The sequence below is a fragment of the Micropterus dolomieu genome, linkage group LG14 (assembly GCF_021292245.1).
Source record: "Micropterus dolomieu isolate WLL.071019.BEF.003 ecotype Adirondacks linkage group LG14, ASM2129224v1, whole genome shotgun sequence".
Classification (NCBI taxonomy): Eukaryota; Metazoa; Chordata; class Actinopteri; order Centrarchiformes; family Centrarchidae; genus Micropterus; species Micropterus dolomieu.
Genome location: NC_060163.1, coordinates 11,345,745 through 11,373,395, shown reverse-complemented (window position 1 = coordinate 11,373,395; position 27,651 = coordinate 11,345,745). Strand labels below are relative to the sequence as shown.

The 27,651-nt window shown below is 41.4% G+C and overlaps 1 protein-coding gene and 1 long non-coding RNA gene across 3 annotated transcripts in view; both read left to right on the top strand.

The window, feature by feature from the left end:
* The window catches only part of rhot2 (ras homolog family member T2), a 48,277-nt gene that overhangs the window by 7,685 nt on the left and 12,941 nt on the right, over positions 1 to 27,651 (top strand). The gene's annotated exons all lie outside the window — the stretch shown is intronic.
* LOC123982727 lies at positions 1 to 27,651 on the top strand. Its single transcript, XR_006828045.1, has 3 exons — positions 1 to 293; positions 6,537 to 6,685; positions 26,855 to 27,651. It is a non-coding gene; the product is annotated as an uncharacterized LOC123982727 (long non-coding RNA).

Here is a 27,651-nt window from a genome sequence, read left to right as displayed (position 1 = left end):
CCATTTGCAATGCTTTACTATCTGACAAGATTTTTATAATAGGAATCCAAATCACATGTTGTAATGGGGCCAGGTATACTAGTGTTTTGTAGTTTGCTAATTCTTGAGCCTGACTGAAGAGAACATCCTATAGACAGTGACGTGTCAGTACGTGCCAGTTAACTTGTTTAAGACCGGAACTAATTGTGCCGTTGACTTTGATGCTGGCAGATGTTTGAGACACACCTGAGCAGGAGAGCTCAGAGTTAATCTGATGACTGTAAGATGTGTTGTCTTCCCAGTTCTCTACCAAGGTAGGCGCATGGTTGTGTGTGTTTGTGTGCTATTGGCCACAGTTTTTTAGTTTTTCAAACGCAACAGACAAGAGGCTTACTTATCTTACTTCTTTCATGACACCAAGCCCATAGTGTCATCCTTTGCAATTGCAGGCCAACCTCCAACAAACCTCCACACATGTGGACTCTTTGCACCACGAGAGCTTCTCTCCTCAGCAAAGGTCAGAGATTGTTAACTAGAAGGGCATGTCAGCAGAGTCTTGTGAGAAGTGGCAAAGTAGATCCTTTCTTTCTTCCATTGCCTTAGAAGGAAATTACATAGTTTCTAACCTTTACTGAGCCAAGAAAAGTTAGCTGACCTACAATAAATGCTCTTTCTCAACCGCAACCTTGTTCCCAGTCATGAAGTTTTATATATTCATACCTTGGAGCCGCCCAGATAGCCACAAGATATTGCTGTTGACTACTAGGAGATGCCCAGTGTAAATTTAGATTTCTATCGTTCAATGGTTAGCCACTGGAAGCCAACAAGTACAACCACAGTGTTTTCTGGAACTTCACTTCCTCTTGCTCCACTGCATGCCTGCAGCAGGGGAACCAGGTTTATCCATTCAATTCAACTTCCTGTATTGTCTTCTTGTGTTTCACTGTGCTCCCATCCAATGCATCCACTTGTCTCTTATTAGCTGTAATAAGATCAGGTGTGGAGGGTGGTCTCTCTGTCTTATGGAACTGCTTCAGTACCTCAACTGTGTTTTTTTTTTTTGCCAATGACAATGAGCAGGAAGCCAATTACAGCAGAACAGGTCAGTCTCTTTGCACATTCAATTTTGCTTTATAGTTGAGAGAATTGAGTTATTGCTGCAGAGAATTTAGACAACATATTGATTTGTGAATTAATGAATTGCATAAAGGGATATGATGTTTGTGAGGTTTTAATTAGAATAACGGCAGGTTGGCAGCCTTGAACACAAGCTCAAGATTTACTCTGCATTCAGTCAGCAGCAGTTGCTGGTTGCAGCACAAATTGTATTTCAGCATAAGGCAGTGACTGCTAGTCACTGCAACGTGCAGTATATCCAGCGCTCTCCCACAGCATCCATCTGTAGCCTCTAGGTTGCCCATGGGGAAAGTTAGTATTGTCAGGTGTGAGTCTGGACGCCAGGAAGCATTTTAACAGGAGGTCCTATCCTTATCTTAAAGAGTGAAAAGGTAGTTGAATGTTAGCTTGGAATTTACAGAAACATGGCTGAGACTGATATCAAATCGAATCGCAGTCCCTGCTGAAAAAACCTTGTAGCCAACAGCAGAAGTGTTTGTATTGAGCAGTGTGTACTGTAAGTAATTTGTTGTTAGTGAAACTTGTGTGGAGAAACATGTGTTAAGAAGAAGTGTTAAAAAATAATGACATCTTTAATACATCAACAACAACCCCCCACTGGATTATAGTATAAAAATACTTGTTTGCATTTGTCTTGTTACTGTGTGGAGAAGGTCAGCCAGACTCTGGGCTACAGCTGGGGGTGGGGTGTATTGGTTTGGCATTGCTCAGCTTGTTGGGAGGGCTAAATGTCACTGCTTCAGCTGGGGTAATGCTGGCGCCCTACTGCCTCCCTGAGGGGTTGATCAGGCCAAGCTTGGGCGACATTTTACTTTCAAGATTATAGTTTTCCAACAGAGTGCCAAATCCATTCATTACTGAGCACAACTGGGAATTATCGTGCTGGCTGTGGAGAGAGCTAGGACCATATTCAAGGCTAAGACATACTTGCCAACAATCCTGATTTTCCCAAGAGATGCATTGCCCTCTCCCGGTTTCTCCCAGGTCACAGTTCGACTGCACTGGGTTGCACCAGCTGTGTGGAAGTTCTCTCTTAAGTCAGGGCGTAAAGTCGACACTAGAGCTTTAGTAACTTCTAGGTAGTTTGTAACTAAATCAGCTACTAAAATTGGTCACACCACAATTACTTGAGTCATAACCTAACTAGTTTAGACGTAAAGTCGTAACTAAGGTAAGTGGCCAATCAACGATTAAAGAATTCCATCTCGAAGAGTTCCATCGTCATGGTTACCGTGTGCATTAGCTTTCTGGCTTGCATGAGCCCCTTTGCATCGTAGCCCATCATAGCAATTTAGATCGATGAAATATCATATCAATAAATTTGGTCTCTACTGGATTACTGTGGTGCAAAATGATAAGCAGTGAATAAAATAATTATGTTGAAGGGCAGAAAAACAGCTGTTTTACCATTAGTGACTATAATTATGTGTCCTTTTATGATTTAAACCTACCCTGAGGCATGTGTAACTAGTTAGTTTTTATGTAGAGATATATTGTAATTTATCTCCGTAGTGCAACCGCTTTTATTTTAGTAATTCATAAATCACAACTTAGGAATAATTTACGTTATAACTATCCCACGTTTGAATTTACTCACAGCTGGTGCAACAGGCTGCTGTATTTCTCCTGAGTTATGACAAATGTTCACAACGTTTTGTCCTTTTCATCACCAAAACCTGTTTCTGGCTGTGTACGGCTCATATAAGCCATTAAACTCTCTTTCTATTTACTGTTTCCATCCGGACAACAATACAGCTACACCAGAAGTCGTTTCCTAGCATCCACAGTACCTGCCCAGCATTTGATGGCACTAGATTCAGATTCAGATAAATATTTGGAATCCACTTCACAGTAGGGCCTTGCTGGCGCCCTACTAAGACAAGGTTGGCACCCTGCTGTCCCTGAGCTCTCAAACTTTTGTTGGGTGCATCTTGCAAACTACAAACTACACCCAGTTTTGGACCACTCCTGGTAGCCAAAAATATGTTAAACAACAAGTTATTATCAAATGATAAAGACATATTTGTATTTAAAGTTATATCGGTCAATATATTGATTATTTTGGTCACCTTAAAACATATTGGCATTGTTGTCAGTACATCGTAGGTTGGTGGTTTGAACAGAAATCAGAATCAAATCTTTGGCCATGAAGTAGGTCAAGGGGAAGTAGCTCATGATTGTTGCTTCCCTTTAAGTACATCAAACGTTAAGAGCTTGGTGGCTGATGACATAATCCTGTCACCCAATAACCACCAAGATGTTCTCCTGCAGAGAGACCATCACTGTTAGCCGAGAGGTGTGTGTCACGTCTGCAGGGTCCTGGGATAAGTGGGCTAGCCTATATTTCCTGTGTAAAACTTAAGATAGGTGTGCTGCACGTATGTGATATCGATGTACTTAGTTTTATCTAGAGGTAGAGTATTTGTGCCATTCTTACATTGTCTGTGTCTCCATATGCACACCCACACACCAGTCTGCACTCCATAGTGTTTAGTAAGGTGTCAGTAAATAAAAGCCAGGTCAGATATGTCATCAGTCACACGATTAATTACTTGCAGCACTGTTGACTGTTTAACTCACAGTTATTGCGTACTGTCTGCCTTGCTGAAACACTGCTTGTAATTTGTGACCTCTACCTCTACACATAGCTTTGTGGAAACAGAGCAAAAAGTCTGTTTAACAAAAACATTTAAAATACCAGTATCAATAAAACAAGAGATGATATCAGGTATAAACCAAAATCTAAACATTATCAAAATGTGCCACGTGTGGTGTAACTATCATTGTGACAGAATTAATTATATCATATAGAGACAATCTTAAGAAATTTGGTCTGCGTTCAAGGCAAAGTGTCATATAGAACAAGCCGCATATCTTGGTCATCCTATGTCTGTAACGGATGATTTGATGGATGAGATAGGTATGTAATGACAATGTTGTAAATTATATGCAAAGGACAATAGCCTGTACGCATATTTCACATACGCTTCGATGTCAAGGCCTGACTGTTCAGCTCTTACTGGACGTTCCTGTGTCTTGCTCACATAAGGTACAGGTATGAAAAGTGCTCAGAGTCTTAAATTGCCAATCATTGGTCAGAAAAGAATACCAATAAGCTCCTGGGCATATGGTACTGCTAACAGAATTTCACATCATTCATGTGTCCATTTAACAGTAGGCATTTTAAATTTCCTTGCTGCTGAACAACCCTTTCCCTTGTGTGTCTAACTGTCCGCGAATGATTACGTGCTCAAAAGTGCCATGTTACTATGTGTTCTGTTTAGACTCTGTTGTCTGTAATTATGTCTTGACAGATTAAAACGCAACCTACGCTGATGTAGCAAGTTGTTTATTCATCATGAAAATGGGTAATTGATCGCAATGATGCTGATTTAATGCTTTATGGATGATGGTCTGATTTTCTTCTGTATGGACTAGATTTTCCTTTCCCCTTTTTCATTTCTGTGGATTGTTGGTCTGGAAATAAAGTGAATTTATTGAGAAAGAGGTGCTCTGCCATCTGTGCAACAGTTTCTAGCCATGTGGAAGAAATGGTAACATTAAGGTATGAAAATAGAAAGACTGCACAACATGTCAAACTTACCTCCTCATCAAATCGCTTCTTGAAAATGTCATATAGTGGTGGCTGAAACACCCCTTTCGGTTTCCAGGCACAAACAAATTGGTCTACTATTTGCCTGAGTTTACATAGGTTATAAATATTAATACAAAAACACACACACATTATAGGTTATTGTTTTCTTTTGATTTCACTTTCATTTCTTCACAGAGGGGCAGTACATACAAACAAATACATTAAGGCATTGTTCTTATTCATTACATAGTTAATTCATAAACTACTTGTTAAAATGTTTCTTTAGATTTATTATTGACTTTGCCATTCTCTGAAAATCTTTGTATATAACCTGTTCATCTTAAAATGTAATGATAGTCACGTCCTTATCCATCAAGTCCTTTTTATCCAGCCCAAAAATAATTTTTCCATGCTCTCAGCTCTGAAGTCTGTCTCGGGCAAATCAGTTCTTCTTTTTCCTGTTTTTCATCAGGTGGCCTCTTTTCAGAGCAAGCTCTCTTTCTAAAGCGAGGGCCAAACATTTATACCATAAAATAAAAATAGAAAGTTGAAACTGTTTCGATTTTACATTTTCAGCTACCTGACGCCCTATTGTATGTGATCCCTCTGCTCTCCCTCTTAGCTTGGCTCAGTTATTACAATGACCAATTTTTCCACGTTTTTTTTTGTTGTTGGGAGAAACATGAATCCCACTATTGCTTTTAATTGTAATTGGTTGGCTGGGGGGAAAAAAAAATTTGACATCTGTCTGGCACTTTTCTGAAAAGGGCTTTATAAAGAAAAGCCGAATTGTAAGTGCTTTGTGGTTGCTTGCTGTTGCTTTCTGTATACAGTAGGTAGGAACAGTTGGGGGTGAAATATGCTTTGTGCGAACATGTTCGAATGATTACACCTCACCAGTCACTCACTCTGATCGGCCATGGTAATTACTAGATTTTAAAGAAGGGCTAGGATATCTCCAGAAGTACAGCCTTACAGATGCATCAGTATCAAATCCATCTGCTTAACTGCTCCTGTACAGAATCCTAATCAAATCCAGACGAGCCAGCTACTTGATAATTCAAGATTGTTTAGAGTGAAAGGATCAAATCAACTTGTTAGTTTAACCTTTTATCGAGTGATAAACTCACACACACACGCACACACCTAAAAAAACTGATACAAGGCAAGCACACACTATCTGTCCTTATACAGACCTTGTTATTCTCATCACAAAATTTTCTGCAGCTGCAGGGCTCTGAGCAGCAACACACAGAATCTACCTCTCTGTTTCCTTTTGTGCATCTTAATTTTCCTCTTGCTCTCTTACAATGTCTTCTTTCATTGATTCTTTCTTTACTTAACTGGCCCTCCTTTAGCTTTATTGTTGTGACTTTCATTCTGCATCAGCTGAGGTAAACTAGTCCACATAACAATAAGCATGTATTCCACTTGTATGAGTGTGTGTGTGTGTGTGTGTGCATGCTGCACTACCTGCAGTAGTTCTGAACTGTCCGCAGCTCAGCAGCTGCTGATCTGCTGATACAACAACTTAAATATAAACCTATTACAGAACTGTTATTTGCTGGACACACACACAAGTACACACCCTCCAAATAACCACAAATGCAGTTGAAGTACAGATGCTCTCAGACCAGCAGGTTTGTGTGTGTGTGTGATTCCTCACCTTGTCCCAGTGTGTTTGACTCCCCCTCCTCCACTCCAGTTGTCTCTGCTGCACTGTCCTTCATGTAAATCCACCTCTTTCATAGCAACACTCCACATCTCATTCCTCTGTGTGTGTGTGTGTGTGTGTGTGTGTATGTGTGTGTGTGTGTGTGCGCAGGTGTACCGGAGGCAGGCGGCAACCAGACTGGCAGTGTTGGAGGAGGCAGCGAAAGGGAGGACAGCTTCTTATCAGAGGGAGATCCTTCACCTGCAGAGGCTGCTAAGAGAAAGACAGGAGGCTGAGGAGAGACTACTGCAGTCCAAACGGTAGGAGGGGAGCGAGGAGGAGAGAGAGAGAGAGAGGGAGGAGAGAGTAGAGGAGAAACGGCAGAAGGCAGGAAGCCAAAAAAAGGGAGGAGGACAGGGAGAGAATGTGTGAATGAAAGGAGGAGGAGAAAGAGAGAGGAGATGGTGTGTGTGTGTGTGTGTGTGTGGCGGGGGGGTAAGTAGTAAGGAATGATTGACAATAAACATAGAGATGTCTAGACAAACAGATTGGATTTGAAAGTCTTTTTCTTACACCGTTTCCTTCAAAAAGAATGAGTCGGGTTTCAACAAGAATGGCAACTGATACATCTGCAGGCCAATTACTGTCTGATTTTAGCTCATCATGTATTTATAAATAATAAGGAACTGCAGTACAGAAATACCAAAGATTTGATAAGAGTGTCGCAGTTACATAGTTTGTCCACCAGACAGCACTGACAGGTTTATTTTTCAACTGTAAAAGGCCTTCCTCAGTACATACCTCTGTCACAGTTCTTTACTAACCAAATTTTAAAGCTGCTATAACAAATATTAGCAATGCATCAAATAGCTATGTGCATGTGACAGTGGTCTGTAATAGTGACAAACAAAAGTGACACAAAGATGATTATCACCTAACTGCAGTTCCCTTCAGCTCTACGGAGCGTTTTTGCATCTTTTAACGTATTGTTTTGGTTTTATGGCCCACAACCTTACTGTTTAGATTCACTCGCTCCACCCTCATCAGCCTTGTGTCCACCTGCAGCAGGCAGCTGTTTTTAATTTTTGATTACTTCAGCTGTATAAACCAAAGTAAACATTTAGCAGTGATTTAATTGTAATGAAGGTATCAAAATGACGGCAAAATGACTACAGCATGATGCCGATTTGTTAAACAAATAAATTCATGCTTTGTCAGGTCACCCAGCAAGACAGCAGGACTACAACTTTTAAATTGTTTGTTTTCTAAATGGAGTTTGCATCGATCAGGCCTGTGCTATGCTAACTTGTTCACAGTAAAGTACAACGTTAGCTGGAACCAAGTACACATATTGTCTGAATTTACCAGGTAGTTCAAATTCCTCGCTTTCTTTTCTCCAAGCAATGTCCAGTTTTGTCCGTTTTTCATATAAATATGAAGTAGTAGTCCCACAGAGCTCTGGGTGCCCACTGACAATAACAACAACAGTGAAAACCAGAAACACACAATGGCCTGCTGCTGAGAAGTGTGAGTGAAGATAAATCAACGTTTAATCCCAAAAATCAAAGGAAAAAGTTAATTTAATAAACGCAGTTAACTCGGAGCTCCTCCTGGCGGTAAATGGCACAGTTGTAGCAACAGAATCCAGTCCGACTACAGGTGTTTATATGTCCAAAATCTCAGGCGCTCTCTCCTCCACAGCTCCCCGTCACTCAGCAGCTGTCTGTCGGCCAGCAGAGATTCTGTATTTCCGCTCTGCCTGGTCCTCTATAAACAACAATCCGGCTTTTTTATGTAATTGTCCCACCCCAAACCCTCGCTGTGTGTTTGGTCTGAATACACAATAAGGAATCAAAAAACAATGACGATGTCATGTGCTTCGTTCAGGTATTGGATTTTTGGAAATCTCAGATATCATTATCTGTACTGGCCTTGACATATAGTAACAATTTGACTTTACACAACACAGTGCAACAAGTGAAAGTACACAACACACCACAACACAACATCACAGCAACAAACACAGCATATTACAACACATGACTTTTCTAAAGCAAGACAACTCCTTTGCTGCTGTGTATCTATGTACTCTCCACATTTTCTATATTTGTACAGTGCAATTTCCGCTCTCATGCCAGACTTCAGGAGATAGATGATGACATGCCCGTAAACCCCTGGATACAGCAAATCACACGGCTCCAATCTAAATTTCTCTCTCCACACTAAATCAGTTGACCCCCCCAGGGCCGTCCGTTTCTACCAGTCCTCTAATGCTCACTGTGTATTCCCATTCACAGATGTTAGATTGCTGGGGGGTGGAAAAACTGCATCTGCTCAACAGGGTTCGCATAAGTAGTGCCTGAAGCACTTTATTTGAGAATTACAGAGCAAGGCCTACTGTTGTGACAAACAACATAGGATGGGCAATAATTGGCTTGAGTAAATGCCATAGAGCCGGACTGAAAATTGTGTATATGTATGTATTATATTTATGTATACAGTGTATTTTTCTTGTACATACACATATATACACATATATAATTCTTTTGAGGCACCCCCATAGCCCCTCTCTCTCTAGGTTTTATATATATATACTTTTAAAACAACTCAATGACCCGCCCACAGCACATCTGATTGGTTACACATTGCGAATAATAGCCTATCAACACTTTGCTCCAGTGAGTAGCGGAGCTGTGTGTTGAAGGGAAGGCAGCCGATATTACTGAAGGTGCAATAAACATCAAAATCTGATGATCTGTTTCTATGAGGACAAGCAGCACAATGTGCCTGTTACACCAGTGTGAACATTCCTGAAGTCACAGCTGCAGGGTTTTACTCAATGACACTCTTGAAAGTGACGGTTTTTAAATCGGTCGCTCTTCCCTTACCCACTCACTGTGCTTACTTTTCTTACACTGTGGTGGTTAAACTTTGCAATCAATCCACAGTTCACCTGCGTGTCAAACCATGCGGAGGGAGGTGGGGGGGTATTTTCATGACCAAAAAAACGTTTCAAACCATCCTCCCTCTGTTTTCTCACAAATCTCACCCTGTAATATAGCCTACGGAGGATTTGTAAGTACAGCGCAGGTGGCTCTGTCTGAGAGAGAGGGAGGGGAGAGGGAGAGGGACAGAGACAGAGGTGTCTGAGTAGCCATTTCCTGTGAGCTAACTATTGATAATAACATTTTTAATTTTAAATTAAATAAATAAAGTTTTCAAATCAGGTTTTTTTTCACAAAATTTCACCAATTATTACACTATTACACACTACACTACTACTATTACACTACTACACCATTACATTTTTCCTGTCGTGCACCCCCTAGAGGCAGCTCACGTGCACGCATCACACTTCGCTGCTTTAGGCTAATTGAATTGTCCTGGTAAAGGAAGTACTGTATGTAAAAAAAAATAAAAATAAAAAATACTTGCAACTTCGGCCATTTCCCAAGTACATGTTTGTGGCACACACAGAATTGCTTGAAATGACAGGGCAGTCCCTTGGTTATAGGGAAAAGTGAGCCAACCATTGCCACTACTGATTTACAGGAAGAGATTATTTTAAGATATTCTTACTGCTACAGTGTGACACCTTTGAAAAACCTGACTGGTACGTGTTCCTGATACACTTCCCCTTTATTCCCCTGTTAATATGTTTGTTTTTAGCTCGGCCTCTGGGCCTGCTGCCTGCTGCTATCAAATGAAAGCCAACTAATCATATAGCTAAAAGATCCTGTCCTGCTGTGCCCTGAGGACATCTTGATGACAAATCACACTTACTATCAGTGTGCGAACTATACCATAGCTTTTGGGGGAGCTCAGTTTTTTATTTTTTCCCTGGGGGGGGGGGCAGACTGTGATTCCTACTGCTGAATCATTAATAGCTGCAAGCATTTAGGCCTGGAGCTGACTGTGAAAGTATCAGGCATGTTTGTCTTATTATAATAATAATAATAATAATAATTACTATATAATAATAGTTATCATTATTATTATCCTATGTAGCCATTTTGCTAAAATTACGCTTCACACAACAGATGTGGCTGTGTTTGCGACCTTTCTTTTCTCCGTGAGAGGGAGGTATTTAGAAAGTTGTGTGGCGCTGCAGAGAGCCCCCAGCTGCAGTAGTACCGTTCACAGCGCGTCGCTCGTACTAGCGACAAAACACGTACCAGAGAGGGAGTGGGGACGGACCAGGGACAGGAGATTGCAGAGCAACTGGCCTGCTGTGGATCCATGATGATAGAGTAATTTAGAGATCAATGTCAATAAAGCATGCTTTCAATATTTTAGAGATCCCCCAAAATATCACAGATCATGCTTTTAGTGGACCTGATGCCTTATTAAGGGGAGCTAAGCTCCCCCTGGCTCCCTCGTAGTTCGCACCCTGCATATTACCACACATACCTACTAATCTACCGGCTTTACGACACCACACCGTGTAACTGCACCAAGCATGCACCCTACCATGGACCTTGTAAGTCGTCAGGATGCATGTGACTGACCTTCAAATGATGGCAGCTAGAGTAGACTAGTTTACCAGCCACACAATAATGTGAAACTATCAGTGTAGTAGTTGGTGGTGAGTTCCTATCCTACTTGTGGTTTTGAGAAACCATGTTTTCCCTGTTCCCAGTTAGGGCTTTTGGAGTTGAGCAATCTACCCGGCTGAAGTGAAACTTCTCACCTCCACACAGAGAAAAAATATTTTTCTGCCCTCATTCTCTTTTCTCTCTGATCCACTGCTTTGTATTCTGCCCGTGCTACAGCAGCAGAGATGCTGATAGGCTGTGATTGCTGCCTGCCTGCTGAGTTCCTTGTAGCCTCCAGAGATGCAGCATTGCCTGAGACTTCCAGGAGCTCAGGAGGGGTATGAGCAGTCAGATCCCCCCACCCCTTGAAAACAGTCCCCATACCCAGCCACAAAAACATAGAAAGATCTGCTACATAACAGCAGTGATCTTTATAAAGGTAGCTGACGTTTCTAGTGTACTTGCATTTTGCATAGTATATAGTTATAATTTGTTGTGGGATTGAGTATTTTGTGGAGGACTCATTTTAATTAGTTGAATTTGATGGAATGGATTATGAATTTTTATTCAGTTGAAAATAGTATATATAGTATATATAGGTTTGGAAAGTCAGAGGGAACTGTGCCAGCCTATTAAATTCAGGGAACGCTTGTGTTTGTTGAGAGATGTTTTCAGCTTAGTGAAACACTGATTCAGTTCAATTATAAAGCCGGTCTAAATTCACTCGTGTCTTCCTTTCAAGCCTGTTTGATCTTGTGGTCTAATTCTCTCCTGTTTTGACATACTGGAAAATAAGCAGTGTAAATTGCTGACATTATTTCATGTTAATGGAGTACACACTTGAAACCTCATGCATACTTAATGCTAAATCCCATGAATGCAGATAAACACATTTTAGTAGTGCTTAATTATCCTTTGGTTTCCCATCAGGTTCAGCAGTGGTTCCAGGACTGCAGTCAGGGGGGTTCAAATGGTACAGATGACCTTGGCCCAAGGCCCAGGGGGGTCCCATGCAAAGGTCTATGGTTGACCCTTAAATGGGATCACGTACAACGCTTTACTTACTGTATTATATAATAATAATAAATTGAATTTATATAGCGCTTTTCATGAACTCAAAGTCGCTTTGAGTTTTGTTATATCACTAACAAAATAATTTATATGTATTTACATTCATTTACGGTCGAAACACTTGGTCATTCCGAGGCGAGTTCAGTGCTGACAAAACTTAGCAAAACATTTTTTTCAACGGAAACAGTGGTTCTATTTTGTATAGGATTCGCCCTCTAAGGCTATCACTATTGGGTTTGTCAGTGCCAAATCCGTACCGGCAGCAAGATCCGTTCTGCACATGCGCAAAAGTGGTTCTGTCAGTCAAAGAAGGTTACCACAAATCTGCCTATTTCAAAATGATCCAACTAAGCAGCTAGCAGGATTAGCTGTTTTTTTCCTTTGGGTAACATAAGCTATTCACACTGTAATAAGCTACTGTGTGTGAGTTTTTGTAAAGCATTTTGCAAGGGCATAGGTTTGCATTTGTCTTAACATGTTGACGACGCATTTGTCCAAAAGAAGATATAAATAAAAATCTATATCTTTTAGACGATTCGGTGTAGCTTTTCACTCTTAACGTTAAACCGTGTGCAGACGGTTTAACGTTAAGTTAAGACTTTGCTGGCTGTACAAATTGATCTTAGTAGAATTGAAGTTTATGTACTATGACAGTGTTTCCCAACCCTTTCCTGAAGAAAGTTACCCCCTGTCCTGCATGATTTAATCTCTTCAACACAGCTGATTGAAGCAGCTTCAGGTTTCATAACGAGTTGATAGTTTGAATCTATGAAGATTCTCAGTCATCCAGGTCATAGTTATCCAACGAAGGTTAAAGTCAAGGGCAACTGGACTTGGTTGAAGATACTGGAAGACGTTTCGTCCCTCATCCAAAGGACTTCTTCAGTTTTGACTGACTGGCAGGGAAACTCAGCTATTTAACCTCAGTGGGGTCGTTGGCCCGGGTCATCGATACCGCTGGTTCGTTAGTGTTCCTGGTTGCTGTGACAACAGTCGTTACAGTCGTTAAGACTACCTGTGGCCAAGACTGAACGACCATCGTTGGTTGGAGTTTCCTGGGAAGTGATGAAAGGACAGCATTGTAAGTGGGGGATAAGTGGTGGCGTAGACCCCCTCCCCTCTTCAATGACGGCTTCTCAACCCTGGTGTAGATGGCTTCCTTGACACCTCTTTCAAACCATCCATCTTCTCTGTCTAAAATGTGCACCTGGTGGTCCTCAAACGAGTGTCCTCTGTCCTTCAGATGTAAGTAGACTGCAGAGTCTTGACCTGAGGAGTTGGCCCTTCTGTGTTGAGCCATGCGTTTGTGTAGTGGTTGTTTAGTCTCCCCAATATACAGGTCTGTGCATTCCTCACTGCATTGGACCGCATACACTAGATTGCTTTTCTTGTGTTTGGGTGTGCGGTCTTTGGGGTGTACCAGCATCTGTCTTAGTGTGTTCTTGGGTTTAAAAAACACAGGGATGTTGTGTTTGTTGAAAATCCTCCTGAGTTTCTCTGATACTCCAGACACGTATGGAATCACAATGTTGTTGCGTTTGACCTTCTTTTCCTCCTCCCCTGTAGTTTTGTTCTTCTTGGATCTTGTGGCTGTTTTCACAAAGGTCCATTTAGGGTATCCACAGGCTGTAAGTGCCCCCTTCAGGTGGTTCTGTTCCTTCTCTCTGGCTTGGGCGCTTGTTGGTATGTTTTCCGCTCTGTGGTGCAGTGTTCTCATGACCCCTAGCTTGTGCTCCAGTGGGTGGTGTGAATCGAAGAGTAGGTATTGGTCTGTGTGTGTGGGTTTTCTGTAAACACTAATCTGCAGGCTCCTGTCCTCTTCAATGTGTACAGCGCAGTCCAGGAAGGCCAAACTGTTGTTGTGAACATCTTCTCGTGTGAACTTGATATTACTGTCCACAGAGTTGATGCGTTCTGTGAAGGCTTGCACTTCCAGCAGGGTTCTAGTTACGGTCCATAAGGAGGGTCTGAGCTCTTAATCATGCATCTGTGGGGGTCAGTAATTCATTTACCAACAACCATTATTTTTAATCACAAATGTACATTATATTAATAACATAAACACACTGAAATAAACACGTTTTCCAAACGAACTCTGCTGCGCACCGCATGAATGTCATTACGACATGAATAATAATAATTAATATGATACCATAAAGGGCGGATTTGCGGTCTCTCCTTGAGCAGTAGTCTGGTTTATTTCAGGATTTTAAAACTTAAACTTTGTTGCAGTATCACACACATCTGGGGCAAGTAGTGGGCTGCTGTGTGTGAGAGAAAGTGTATGAGTGTATGTATGTAAGTGTACATATTGAGCAATGAAGTCTCTGTCCAGGCTTCTGTTTATTTATCAATCCCCACCGGTAACGTCCGTTATACTAGACTCCCACGAAGCTCAAATTGTAGTCCAGTTTCCACAGTTGTCCATTTTTCCTATTAAATTCAGCTGATTGCTGTAAAATGCCATAGTATATTACTCTTCAAAGGTAAATTATGAATGAGAAGTATGTGTGTGTATCCTTTAGGATGACTGGAAGAGTTACACTCTTAATCAACGACTATGTTTTTCTGTAAATGGATGTGGCTGTATGGACGGAATTTACGTCATATTTTGACAGAATAAATAAATAGTGCCTGTAAAAAAAGATACCGTTACTAGTTGAATGATTGAAGTGATATACAGTGGGCGTTGTTATATTGGCACATTAAGTGCTAAGTAGAATAGGCTCAAATCAATATGCTAAACTTATTTTACGGAATTAGCCTACTAGTTTCCCGTTACAATGTTGACTAAATAATTAAATATAAATCAATGACAAAAACCCTCCCCCTATGTCTACGTGATTAAACTTAAAATTTTTGTAGTTTTTGCGTGTATTTCCTGTCCTGACTGGCCTGACAGTGGAGGTCTGCAGTGGTAGTGGCCTGACAGTGGAGGTTGGACCCTCTTGGTAGGGTTAGCCGGTTGACATGCATACATACATACCCTGACGGTTAGGGTAAGGGTAAGATGTTTTGGGAAGCTGGCTGTCAATGCATTTTTTACTAACCTACCTTGCTAGCTACCGCTCTAGACAGGGTGTCTCATTCAGACGCACCCGGAGGTGTCTCATATGGATGGCAAAGGGTAACTTTTGCATCAAATAGTATTTGATGCCCTGAGATGAGAACAGACCACAAGACATGAATAATTATGAACAGGCACATTTGCGGTAGCCTTCTTTGACAGACAGGTCCACTTTTACCATGTGCTGATAGGATCTGGCAGGCAGCACGGATATGGTACTTACAGGGTTTACCCCTACGCGCACCTGCGCGGCACTGAGAAAAGTGGTCTACGCCCACCTACAGTGTGGGCCTCTCCTACGTCCGCACCTTGTGTTCATACAGTGAGATCTAGCCTTCGGCTGCTATTTATCATCAGCACTGAGCTGTCTAAAGAGCTAGAAGACTTACCAGCAGAAGAAAAAGAAGATTGATGTCTTCCATCTTGCTGGCCAGAATATGGCGAGACGCCGCTACATCCGTCCAGCTGTGTGGCATCTGCAACACGGGCTTCATCCTGCCAGGGACCTCCATCCTTGATGCGACGCATGACTCTGACCGAGCACTACCCCCAGCTCACGCAGCCCGTTCTGCGCCCTCCTCTCCCCCGAGGACTGGCAGCGCCGGGCGGATAATTTTGCCATTCGAGACAAGGAGGTGTGGCGGCCCACCCGCTCTCTGGACGAAGCCATGGGTAGGCTGTTGCCGGATGAGCTCTGCTCTTGGTGTTCTCGCTCTTAACCAGCTAGAGTGCAGTGGCTGGCTCACCTTGCCAGTAAGACCCAATGCACTCCAGAACTCCACCTCCGCCAACAACACAGCGCTGATCGCCTTCTCCTTCACTAAGCTGCCGGCTAACTCCACCACCATGATGGAGGAGGAGAAAGAAGAAATCAGCAAAGGGGCCAGCATGCAGCTCACAGAGTGTGCCACTTCAGCTGTCACCACTGCCCAGATGGGTGTCTGGCAGACGCAGGCCCATCGGATTCTGTGGCTTCAACAGTCTGTTATCCCTGACACCACCAGGAAGGAGCTGGTGAGCCCGGATGGGCTCTTCAGGCCTCATTTCCGGACCCTAGTGGACAACGCAAGGTCCGCAGCTCAGGAGAGCATTAGGCAGCATGTGGGCTGGACTCGGCCCCCTTCTTGTCCTCCCTGGCATGTTGAAGAGGAGGAGCTGTGGCTCAGGAGGTAGAGCGGGTTGGCCGTTAATTGGAAGGTCGGTGGTTCAATCCCTGGCTCCCCCTGGTTGCGTGTCGAAGTGTCCTTGGGCAAGATACTGAACCCCGAATTGCCCCTGGCGGCTATTCCGCCAGTGTATGAGTGAGTGTGAATGTTAGTTTCCGTTTGAGCACTTAGGCTCAGTGTATGAATGTGTATGACTGTATGATGTAGTGTAAAAGCGCTTTGAGTGGTCGAAAAGACTAGAAAGGCGCTATACAAGTACGGAGCATTTACATTTACATTTACATAGTAAAATTAAATAATTTATATACTATTAGATAAAAATTTAACTTTTTATCTAATGTTATAATATTACACTAATACCCTCATTAAAACTAGTTTCTCCTCCATGTTGTAGAAAGAGCCTCAGATTTCCACTGCACAGGATGCCAAGTGTGCCAGTATGTGCTCCTTCTAGCCTCCTGCTGAGAGTAACACGTTCCCCTCGTTCAGGTTTACTAAAGTTATTGTACTGTTCAGTAGTCTTGTTTACTTTAGGTGTGGGTTGTGTGGGTGCTGCTGGTGTATTGTGAATCTGTATCTGGTTCAAAAACTACACAAGCACCAATCACAATGTCTCAAATTTTCAAAACATCTGTTTAAATTTTTTAAAAAGCTTTAACAAAATATTACATAACAAATGTATAATGTCGACTAGGGGCGAGTAACTCCACCAGCTGATGCGACACGGCATCTCACACTGTGGGTTGCGATAACTAACTGAAAGAATTTTGCAAAATAACCATCTAAAATCTGAGACTCAAACTTTATGTGGATTTGTGGTGAGATTTCTGCCTGATCAGAAGTGTTTTCAGTAAGTTTAGTTTTTCCACCTCCTCCTCTCACCCAGTACAGTTCCAAACAGTTCTGTCTGGTCTGAAACAGATTCGACCATATCGGCAGAACACTAATGCACGCTAATACACAGCAGAGTATAGTGCAGGTAGACTTTAGTTTAGTTAAACTTTACTTTAAATTTTCATATGATGATGTTAGTCTCATAATATTACAACTTTTATAGAGATTTAAAGATTTTAAATGTGCAGAAGGTTTTGAAGCATGAGCAGAAAACCTGCTGAAATACAAGAGTTAATAAAGTCCAGGAGTTTAAATAAAATGAATTAATTTCTCATTGAGGTGAAAAGGTGCCATGCACATTTAAAGGTTAAAGGTTGGTTTCTCAAACAAAGACACAAAGAGGAGGGAAGACTAAATCATACATGTGTTTTGACTCAGCAGGGGTGATATTACATGAAAAAAATATTTTAATATACATTTAATGTGTATTAAAATATTAATACTAACAACCTTGTGTTATATAATGACAAATTAACAACCTTGTAAAAGTTGATCTACAGGAGAAACATAAAAGCAATACAGAATGCCTGAGAGCTTTACTGCATTATATTATATTGTCACCTGCCACCTGAATTTTGTGTTTCCCTTCATATCAATGAAGATTAATAACACTCACAAGTTCCCATGTTGCAACCGCGAGACCTACAGTAAGTTAGGTCGTAGGATACAGCAGCAAATATGGTTACAATATCATGAGCTATACGTAAACCACTGTTTATATTATTCTTATTTCAGCTGACACAGCCATACTCTATACAGTATTTCAGTTCTGCACACAATTTGACCAATACTTTGATTAATGAAGCTATCAAGATTGAAATTGATAGATGAAGTACATTTATTATTTCACTCATAATTTAAATTTCATCAATGTGTGATTTTACTTTTCTCTAATCACTCGTTTTTTCATTCCTTGTCTTGTTTTTTAAATTTAAAATGAGAAACATAACTGTCACAGTATATTGTGAAAGATTAAAAAATTAAAAAAACTAACTTGACCTTTTGTACTTTATAATCATATTGAGTAATTGAATATATATGTGAGCATGAGCTAGATGAGTCTATAACACTGAATTTGGAAATGGTCGTTAGGGACTCCATCTGTGTCACTATAATGGTACTTTCAGACCAAAAACGAAGCGAGCGTTCAGAGCGGTGAGTTTACATACAAAGTCAATGCAAAGACGCGTAGAGCCGCGATTTCCTGTCGGGCGGCGCAAAGTGACGCGAAGGGGGTGGTGCTGGCGACGCAAAGGCAATGCGAAGGAATTCGTGTGATTTAAATATTTTCAACTCAAGCGAAGAAGTTGAATGACGCTGAGTCGCGATAGCCTATCACTGTTGAGACTGTCCGAATGACAGACTCGTTCTCGTTAAAATGAACTTGATGAATGAATGAATCTTTTTTTGAGTCCTTCAATCAGTTCTGTTTGCTGTGCTGCCTGCTTACCACAGCCCTGTAGCCGAGCTGTCACGTGATCAATGAACGACTCAAACAGACCCACAGTTGAGAGTCGTGAACTAATCAATTCTGTTTCCTGTGCTGACGGAACCCATGCAGCTGCCGTGTGACGAGTGAACGTAAGAGTCCAAGATCCTTCACGCATGCGTGAAAATTAACGAATCACACACTGAGACAACCCGTTCCTCCCGAGTCATACACACGATTAGGTCTTATGAACGAAACGTGCTTTGAACGACACAACACTAGTGGAGAGGACCTGGCATAGCGGGGGATTGAAATCTGCAGTCCGGCTGAGAGCTGCTAAACTTGGGGGAGAGGAGCAGGGAGCAGCGCTGCAACCATTGGAGAAATAAACACCCGTAGTCAGTCGGATTCTGCTCTGACAACTACGCCGTTTACTCGCGGGAGGAGCTCGGAGTTAACTGTTTATATTAAATTAGCTTTTTACTTTAGTTTTTGGGATTTCAACATTGATTTATCTTCACTGGAGCTTCTCAGCAGCTAGCTTCCATGCACATCCGGTTCCAGTGTTGTTGTTAGCGTCGTTAGCTCTGTCGGACTACGACTTCATATTTATATAAAAACCGGACAAAGCTGGACATTACTTGGAGAAAAGAAAGCCAGGAGGTTGAACTACCTTGTGAGTTCAGAAAACATGTGTCTGTATCTTTATTCCAGTTATCATTGTACTTTACTGTGACCAAGTTACCATAGTATAGCCCTGATCGATCCAAACTCCATTCAGAAAACAAACATTTTAGAAGTTGTTGTCCTGCTGTCTTGCTGGCAGACCAGACAAAGCATGAATTCATGTGTTTAACAAATCTGCATCATGTTGTAGTTATTTCGGCATCAGTTTAATCCGTTTATTGCTATTTAATCACAGCAAAATGTTTACTTTGGGTTCATTCAGTTGTAGTAATGGCGAGTTGTGTTTATTCACCATATCGAGTTAAAAGCGCCTTCTTGCGTTGTGTGTGAACACTTGCAGCGAATGTACTCACGCGAGGAAAGCGAGGAAAATTCGCGGTTGGTCTGAATGCGGCATATAAGGCTAATGGCCAAGAGCTTTTTTGAAATTGTCCCTGTTTGTATTAGAGGGTGGGTGAAGGTTGTGCTGGAGTGGGTGTTGATGAGGGGCCCAATTTGGAAAAGTTGTCAATCTGTCCATAATTCCTAATGGCTGGTCTAAGTGGTTCTATTAGTCTATTGCATCCAGCAGAGCAGAGAGGATCATGGCTAATTCTCTGTTCCTCTTGGGTTGCTTGTTTCTTGATGGCTTTCATCATAGGTTGGAAGAAAGGCATGTGCTGTATCCCTCGTGGGGGGTCATGTAGTGACCAAGTCTTGCACTTCCTTGTAATGCATCAGTAGTCACAAGAAAATATCAGTAGTCACAAGAAAAGTACTAAAAAGGCGCATTAAAATGACAGTCATGAGTGGGGAATATACGGCTACCTTTGCAGAAAGTAGCTACTATGTTGTCTGAACCTGTTTCTCACAGGCCTCTATTAAAGGTTTATTTCGTGGTATAAAGCAAGTAGAGGGTGAAGTCTGCCATGAAGCATGCTTGGAGTACTTTGTTAAAAGCAGCACTCAGCTCACATAGATCATACATAATCAGTTTGTACAGCTGCAACCAGCACCAAGATACCACTTGTTCTATTGAAATCTACCACGGTGGACAGGCTTATTGTTAATAGTGGAACAATATAATTTACCTTGTAATTCTATTAAATAAAAACATGTTTTTTTTCATAAAACATGGATGTTGAGGAAGGAGTTGTTCTGTTGCAGAGCGATAACCCAAATCCTGAAATGGCCGCAGCTTACTGAAGCTACAATTTGTAATGGGCTTATATCTGCAATATTTACCTTTTGTATTCTGTTTGAGTAGCTTCATAGGAAGCAATAATGAGTGGGCTTGCCATGGGTAAAGCATGTGCACTTGCTGCTTGGGGTTGGGGGTAATTATCAGACGGTGTATTTTGTGAGGGTCTTTACTTAAGGACAAGTATTTTTATTTATTTTATTTTTTGAGCCATCACTCAAAGAAACATCATTAATTCCTTCTTTAATAAAAATGAAAGCATTTTCTCATTTTATCCACATAGTCATGTCAGTGTTCTTAAAGGAGACCTGGACAATGTTGGATGTTCGTGTTAAACATGGCCAAAGCTTCAAATAATGAGGTTAAAGTATTTAAAAGAAATCCCTGTGAGCCAAAACCTCAGATTTCTTGAAAATTAGATGATACATCTCAAGGGGATTTTCCTGTACAACACATTTTATACTAATGTTGACCATGATCACTATCTTAGGAATGGCAGAAATTTTTATGGCAATCCATCCAGTAGAGATATTTCACTGCAAACCACAAATGTCCATGTCATGGTGGCGCTAGAGGAAAAGTCAGGGGATCACCACAGTCATTAGAATATGTTGTATGGTAACCATGAATGTCTCCACAAAATGTCATGGCAAACCATTTGAAAGATCTAGATATTGTCCTGGTTAAATGAAAACTTTGGCTTTGACTTTGCTGTTGGCGCTAAATGAAAAGTCAAGGGATCACCAAAGTCATTAGGATTTATCCTCATTGTGTCTCTTATGTCTCGTAATTTTAAGATATTTCAGTCCAAACAAAGTATCGATTGACTAGATATTGCCATCCCCACAGTCATGTCACTAGCACAGCAAAAGATATTTCTACAAAGACTAATGACAGTACCATCATCCTCAGCTCAAATTGTGTTTTGTGCTAATGAGCTAATATTAGCATGCTGACCTGCTAAACTAAGATGGTGAAAATGGTAAACCTGCTAAACATCAGCATGTTAGCACTGTCATTGTCAGCCAGGCTGCCAGCATGGCTGTAGACTCTCAAGTCTTTAGTAATTCCCCGACCCTTATCTATGCGTCATACATGGTGGTTTTCTGTATACGTGTCGAATCTTGTTAACCGAGTCATTTTTGTTCATTATTCACAAATGTATCAACCCAACTTTACCCTATTCTACTGAAGCTTTGTGGCAGAACTGGAGATACAGTACACTGATCCTACCAACAGGCTGAATCTTGCTTGTAAGACAAGGGTCTATATCCTGTCACTTCATTTTAAATACACATGTACAATATTTGTGTCATACTGTTAGGAGGATGTTTCCTCCACTATAATAAGCAGAGTCCATACAGGGCAGCTGATTGCCTCCGTTGCTGACGTGTGAACATATGACGGGAGAGCTTTAATGCACCAGCTATTATAACAATAACAGCATACACAGGTAATTACGTGCGGTCTCCTTGGAGCTTGTGTTTCCATTATCGCTATCCTCCTTCTTTTCCTCCCTGTGTGAAATTGTATGTTGTTGGTTGATTCATCCAACATGCAAGTACAGTACTTGTCGCGTGGTTGTTTAAGTTGCACTTTTAAAAAGGAATCATACATTTAGTGAGAGGTAGCACATGACCAGTCTGAATAGTGTTTGAATTGATCATGTACTGTACAAGCAGAGAGGAATTTGAACACTGAATGTCAACATCAAATGTTAAGGGTACACAGAAAACACATCAAATTGAACATTTACTATACACACACTGCTCTGTCTCAGTTGTATGTGTTGCACATGTGTATGAGTACGTGCATGTGTGTTGGATATATGCAGGGGAGGAGAAAAACATGGCTAAGTAATAATATTTTTTTTTTTTTAAATGATGTAAGTGCTAAGTTGTTCTCTGGCCTGGACATAATGTGTTTATTTAATGAAAGAAGAGATTCACTAAGGGCAAATGGTAATTTTGAGCAATACACTTTGAACCATCTGGTCTAGAAAAATTAAATAATTACTCACACAGTGCTTTCTACATCCCAAAATGTACTGGGCCACCTTTTCAGGTCTACTATAAATTAAAATAAAAACTGTCATGGAAAATAATTTAAAGGCAATTCAGTTTCAGTGGTGGGCAGAGTGAAAGTTCATATTTACATTTACATTTACTCATTTGGCGCTTTTATCAGCTTTTATTAGCGACTTACATTTGAGGAACAGCATACAAGCATCAACAGAGCATCAAATACAGATCTACAACTGACAATACATACTAGTAAGAGCAGCAATAAGTACTAGTCAGAGCTCATAGTACATATCACATCAATGGGGTAAATACCTAGGGAAGGAAGTAAGAGTTAACAAAAAGTGCAATCAAAACAAAAAAGTGCAATCAATACAAGATAATTGTAGGGTTGTTCACGGACAAGATGAGTTTTCAAGAGCTTCTTGAAGTTAGAGAGGGACGCCCCTGCTCTGATGGCGTGTGGTAGCTCGTTCCACCATCGTGGTGTCACAGATGAGAACAGCCAGGACTGAAATTGCTTTGTGTGAAGGGATGGCAGAGCCAGGCGGCGTTCGTTGGAGGAGTGTAGCGGCCGAGAAGGAACGTAAGTTTGTATTATGGAGTTTAGGTAGATGGGTGCAGACCCAGTAGTCACTCTGTATGCAAGCATTAGTGACTTGAATTTGATTCTGGAGGCCACGGGGTGCCAGTGGAGGTCACTGAGTAATTTGGGCCTTTTGGGCTGATCAAAAACCAGACGTGCTGCTGAGTTCTGAACAATTTGTAAGGGTTTCACCGCACAAGCTGGAAGACTGCTAGGAGGGCATTGCGATAGTCGAGGCGAGAGATAACCATGGCCTGTACCAGATGCTGGGTGGCATACTGAGTGACGTAGGGCCTGATTTTCCTTATGTTGTATAGAGCAAAGAGGCATGACTGAGAGACAGCAGCAACATGGTCTGAAAAGGACAGCTGGTCATCAATCATGACACCCAAGTTTCTCACCACCTTGGTTGGAGTGATGGTTGAGGAGTCAATTTGTAGTGTGATGTTATGGTGGATAGATTGCTTGGCTGGAATGACCAAGAGTTCAGTCTTAGAGAGGTTTAGTTGAATGTGGCAAGCCTTCATCCCTGCAGATATGTCCAAGAGACAGTCTGTGATCCGCGCCGAGACGGTGGGATTGCCTGGCAGGAAGGATAGGTAGAGTGGCGTATCGTCTGCGTAGCAGTGGTAAGAGAAGCCGTGTGAGCGAATGATCGGCCCCAGTGAGGTGGTGTAAATTGAGAAGAGAAGGGGCCCTAGCACTGAGCCTTGGGGCACCCTTGTGGAGAGGCAGTGGGAGGAGGATAATTGTCCTTGCCACAGAACATTGTAGGAACGCCCTGAGAGGTAGGATTCGAACCACAGGAGTGCTTTACTCGAGATGCCGATTGCTGAGAGAGCGGATAGCAGGATCCTGTGGTTGACTGTGTCAAAGGCAGCTGATAAGAACCGAGGATTGGGTTGCAGCTTTAGCTGACCTTAGGGATATATATTGGATACATATTGGACCTTAATAATCATAACTAAAAGTCCTCTCACTCGCTTTTTCTTAAGATTTTCATTTCTTCTCAGTGTCAGTGAATGGAGTTGTCTCAGTTGTCATCATGTGACTTAAGTATGGAACTCTGGTTACATGATAACAGGTTATTGCATATGGTGGCATCGACTTGGACTTCTATTCCAAATGAGTTTGGTTGATGATGTATAGAATAGACAAAATGACTACAATTGTTTTCCAGCATTTCTGAGGTTTGTTTTCCAGTCTGACGGGTCTACTTGGTTTACAAATAGCTTCAGCGCAATCTTATCAAAATTTGCGGTAAAAGCACAAAACTTGAATTATACAGTATGCTGTGGCCGTCATTGTGAAGGTGAAAGTCTTGTACTTTGAACGCAGCTGGTGGACAAAATATTTTGTCCATTGTATGAAAGTAGTGGACTACTATTGTATGCAATGTTGTCATATAAAGTGTTCCTTTCTGGCAGGGACTAACAAAGAGCTAAAAAAATATCTTGCTCTTGGTTAAGTTTAGGTAAATGTATGTAGCTTGTGCTAATGTTTTATGGTTAGGTAGAATAACAAACGGGTTTTGCTGGGGTTAAAATGATGGTGATAATTAAAATTTTGGATAAGGTCAGGTTGTTGATTTTGACAGGGGTCTTCTGAATGAGCTTGACAACTGCATAACATGGGGAGCTACTTATCTGAGCACAAATTTCTTTCTAACCAGAGACGGACCTTTTTACATTTTGAGGCATTATGCTCAATTTATAACCAAGGTGCAACCAAACTCCGACGTCATCCCATCTCTCTTTGAGCTGATTAGGCTGAAATAGCCTCATCCCTTCGGAGTGTTAAAAAGCTGGGTTTTATGGCATCAGTTGAGTTTTAATGTGAACACTTCCAAGCCAGAGCCTTTAACAATCATGCCACTCTTGACAGTTATTCCCATATGATCTGTATGCAGTATAACACTCTGGCAGAGCCCAGTGATTGCTGCTTTAATTAGAAACACTCCACTTTTTCCTGCATTGTGCCTGGTGAGTTCATTTGATGAAAAGGCGCTCTTGGGCTTTAGCTAAAAGATCCTCAGGAACATGAAGGTGAGTGTTGTGGCCAGTGGGATTTAAGACCATCAGCCACACTGATTTTAAAAAGCTTTATGTTTTATTTATAAACTTAATTGAAGACGGTGGCGTTTTGGCGTGCATGTGAGATATGATGTTTAATCCAATCCTAAGTGAGGTTTGTCTCACCAGGTTTGAACACTGCAACCAAAACAACCCAAAAAGATTATCGCAAAATCAAACAGACAAACAGGTGGAGATCAAAAGAGTATCTTTCTCCAGCTTTCTTGGCAGAGCTGGTGTGTAAATTGCCTCTCTGTCCCTGCTAGACAGCCTGCTGTTCAGTCACTGCACCATTAAGCATTTGCTCGCTCTAGTTAGTGTGTCATGTACGAACAATGAAATTTGTTTGATCACAAGCTCTTAGTAATTCTTCAGTATCTTCAGAAATGTCACTGGGGTCGCAGCTTGCTGATTTTCATATTTGACTTTTTAATTACCATAACCTACTTTGCATGCACGCTTCGGGGGAGGGGGTCAATGCAAAACTGGCACTTGCAAATGTCAGTTTTGGATGCACCTCACATTACAGATGAACTGCACACACAGATAAATAATTCATTGGAAGCCAGGCGTAGACTGTATAACAAACCATCTTGCTATTAGCACGATTGGTAGACCTAGCAGTACTTTTACATCTTCTACATGACAGGAAGACATTTGATGTAGCGATCATATTAAACATTTTGCTGAATGGAGCTTGATTAGTCTGTTTGGCCAGTAACAGGTTAATGTACCTGAGCTGATCTGCACTTCCTGTTGTGACTAGCAGAATGCTGAAACACTTGCTGAATGTGACTACTGGCATTGACCTTTAGGCTTATACGCTTGCACACACACAATGCTAATCTAATGATTGGCGGAGGGGGGGGGGCACGCTTAGCTGCCAGTGTATTAGGTACGTCTAGTTAAAACTAATGTGTTGTAATACAACTATCTTGTAAAAAATTCTTTCATGAATATTACAATGTTCAGTTTTTATTGAAGCTGTTTCAAAGAGGTGTTGATTCAGCCCAGTGTATATTAAGATGCATTTCTTATGATTCTGCTCTATCACATTCTGATGTCTATTGCTGCTATGGGCCTTTCCCTGTTTCAGTTACAAAACACAATGCTTCAGGCACTACTTTAAAAAGGAAATGACACATGCATTTGTATTCCCAGCTGCCCAGGGTGTTTTTTGGATAAGGAGGAGAGATCCCAGGCAGTCTCGAAGTACTCTTGTTCTGCAAAATGTAGATAAAGATTGGAAATTGAGCCATGTGAGCCACTGCAGCCAGTGTGTGGTGCTGCCATTTGCACAGTAGAAATCAGCAGATACTCTTGACACTGGCTTGAAGGACATGAGACACAGAAAGTGAATCAGCCATTAGTAATGGCTGAAGATGTCTCAGGATTTCCACTGCATAAGAAAGTACATATACCTTTAGGTCTTCCTGTGGTCAGCCCGATCACTGTAGCCACAGTGACGTATGAATGAGCTTCACGACCACAGCAGCGCTGCTTGTCACCTTCTCTCACTACTACACACACACACCTTCAATGTATTAGCACCACCTTAGTCTGTTGATCTTCTTTGTTCTTTTATTCTTCTGCATTTCATTTCTTTGCTAATCATTTAGGTTCAAGTTTGTCATCTACTTGTTATTGGTATTTTTTTTTCTTTCTTTTTTATTAGAGGGCATTTTCAGAACTTGTGTATTTTAATTTCCTTTATGTCTCCCCATCATATTGCACTTGACTGACTGAATTTCTTGTCTTCTCTCCTCTCTTTGCCTCACCAGGGAGGTAGAGGAAGAGTTGGAAGTGGTGTGGCAGGCAGCAACCAGGGAAAACCAGCAGATGAGGGAGACTCTTTTGGACTCAAAGCTCACTGCAGACCTCCACGGTGGGGCCGTGGAGGCAAAATCTGACTCGGATCACCAAAACAACTCCTTTGATGGGAAGCATAAGCATGGGCTGGATTTCTATTGCTAAAACGCTTGGAGTCATAAACCGTCTGTGTTCACACATACTGGCAAAACAGACAGGGTAGAAATATGTAGATGAATTACAGTCCTGAACATGTCAACGCACACCCATCTTAAACCATAACCATCCTCTGTGACGGTCTGGGTAAAGTAAAAAAAGACTTCTGTTTTCTAAACAAAGATTTTTGTAATCTTTAAAAAAAACATTTAGTCTCAGGGTTTTACAGACCATGCCAAGTAAAAGAGATTAGAACAAATATCCACAGTAGTGGTGGAAGTTGCATTACCTAGCATCATTAAGGCTCTTGTGTCATACAGAACATAGCAAATGTTGCCACCTGGTGGACACATATGGTAATGGCATTATCAATGGATCATTACATGGTACAGAACAGGCAGACATGGAAAAAACACAAATTGTTGCAGTAAAATAAGTTTTTATAAACAGAGAAATGCACAGATGTTAGATACATGATTGGCTCTATTTTCATATTATTATTACCTTTGTTAACTATAAGATTATATTTTTGACCATGACTGATATGCACTGACTTGAGTGGTGGAGTAACTTTTTGGCTACTGGGTAAATAATAAAGCAACATTTCCTTGGT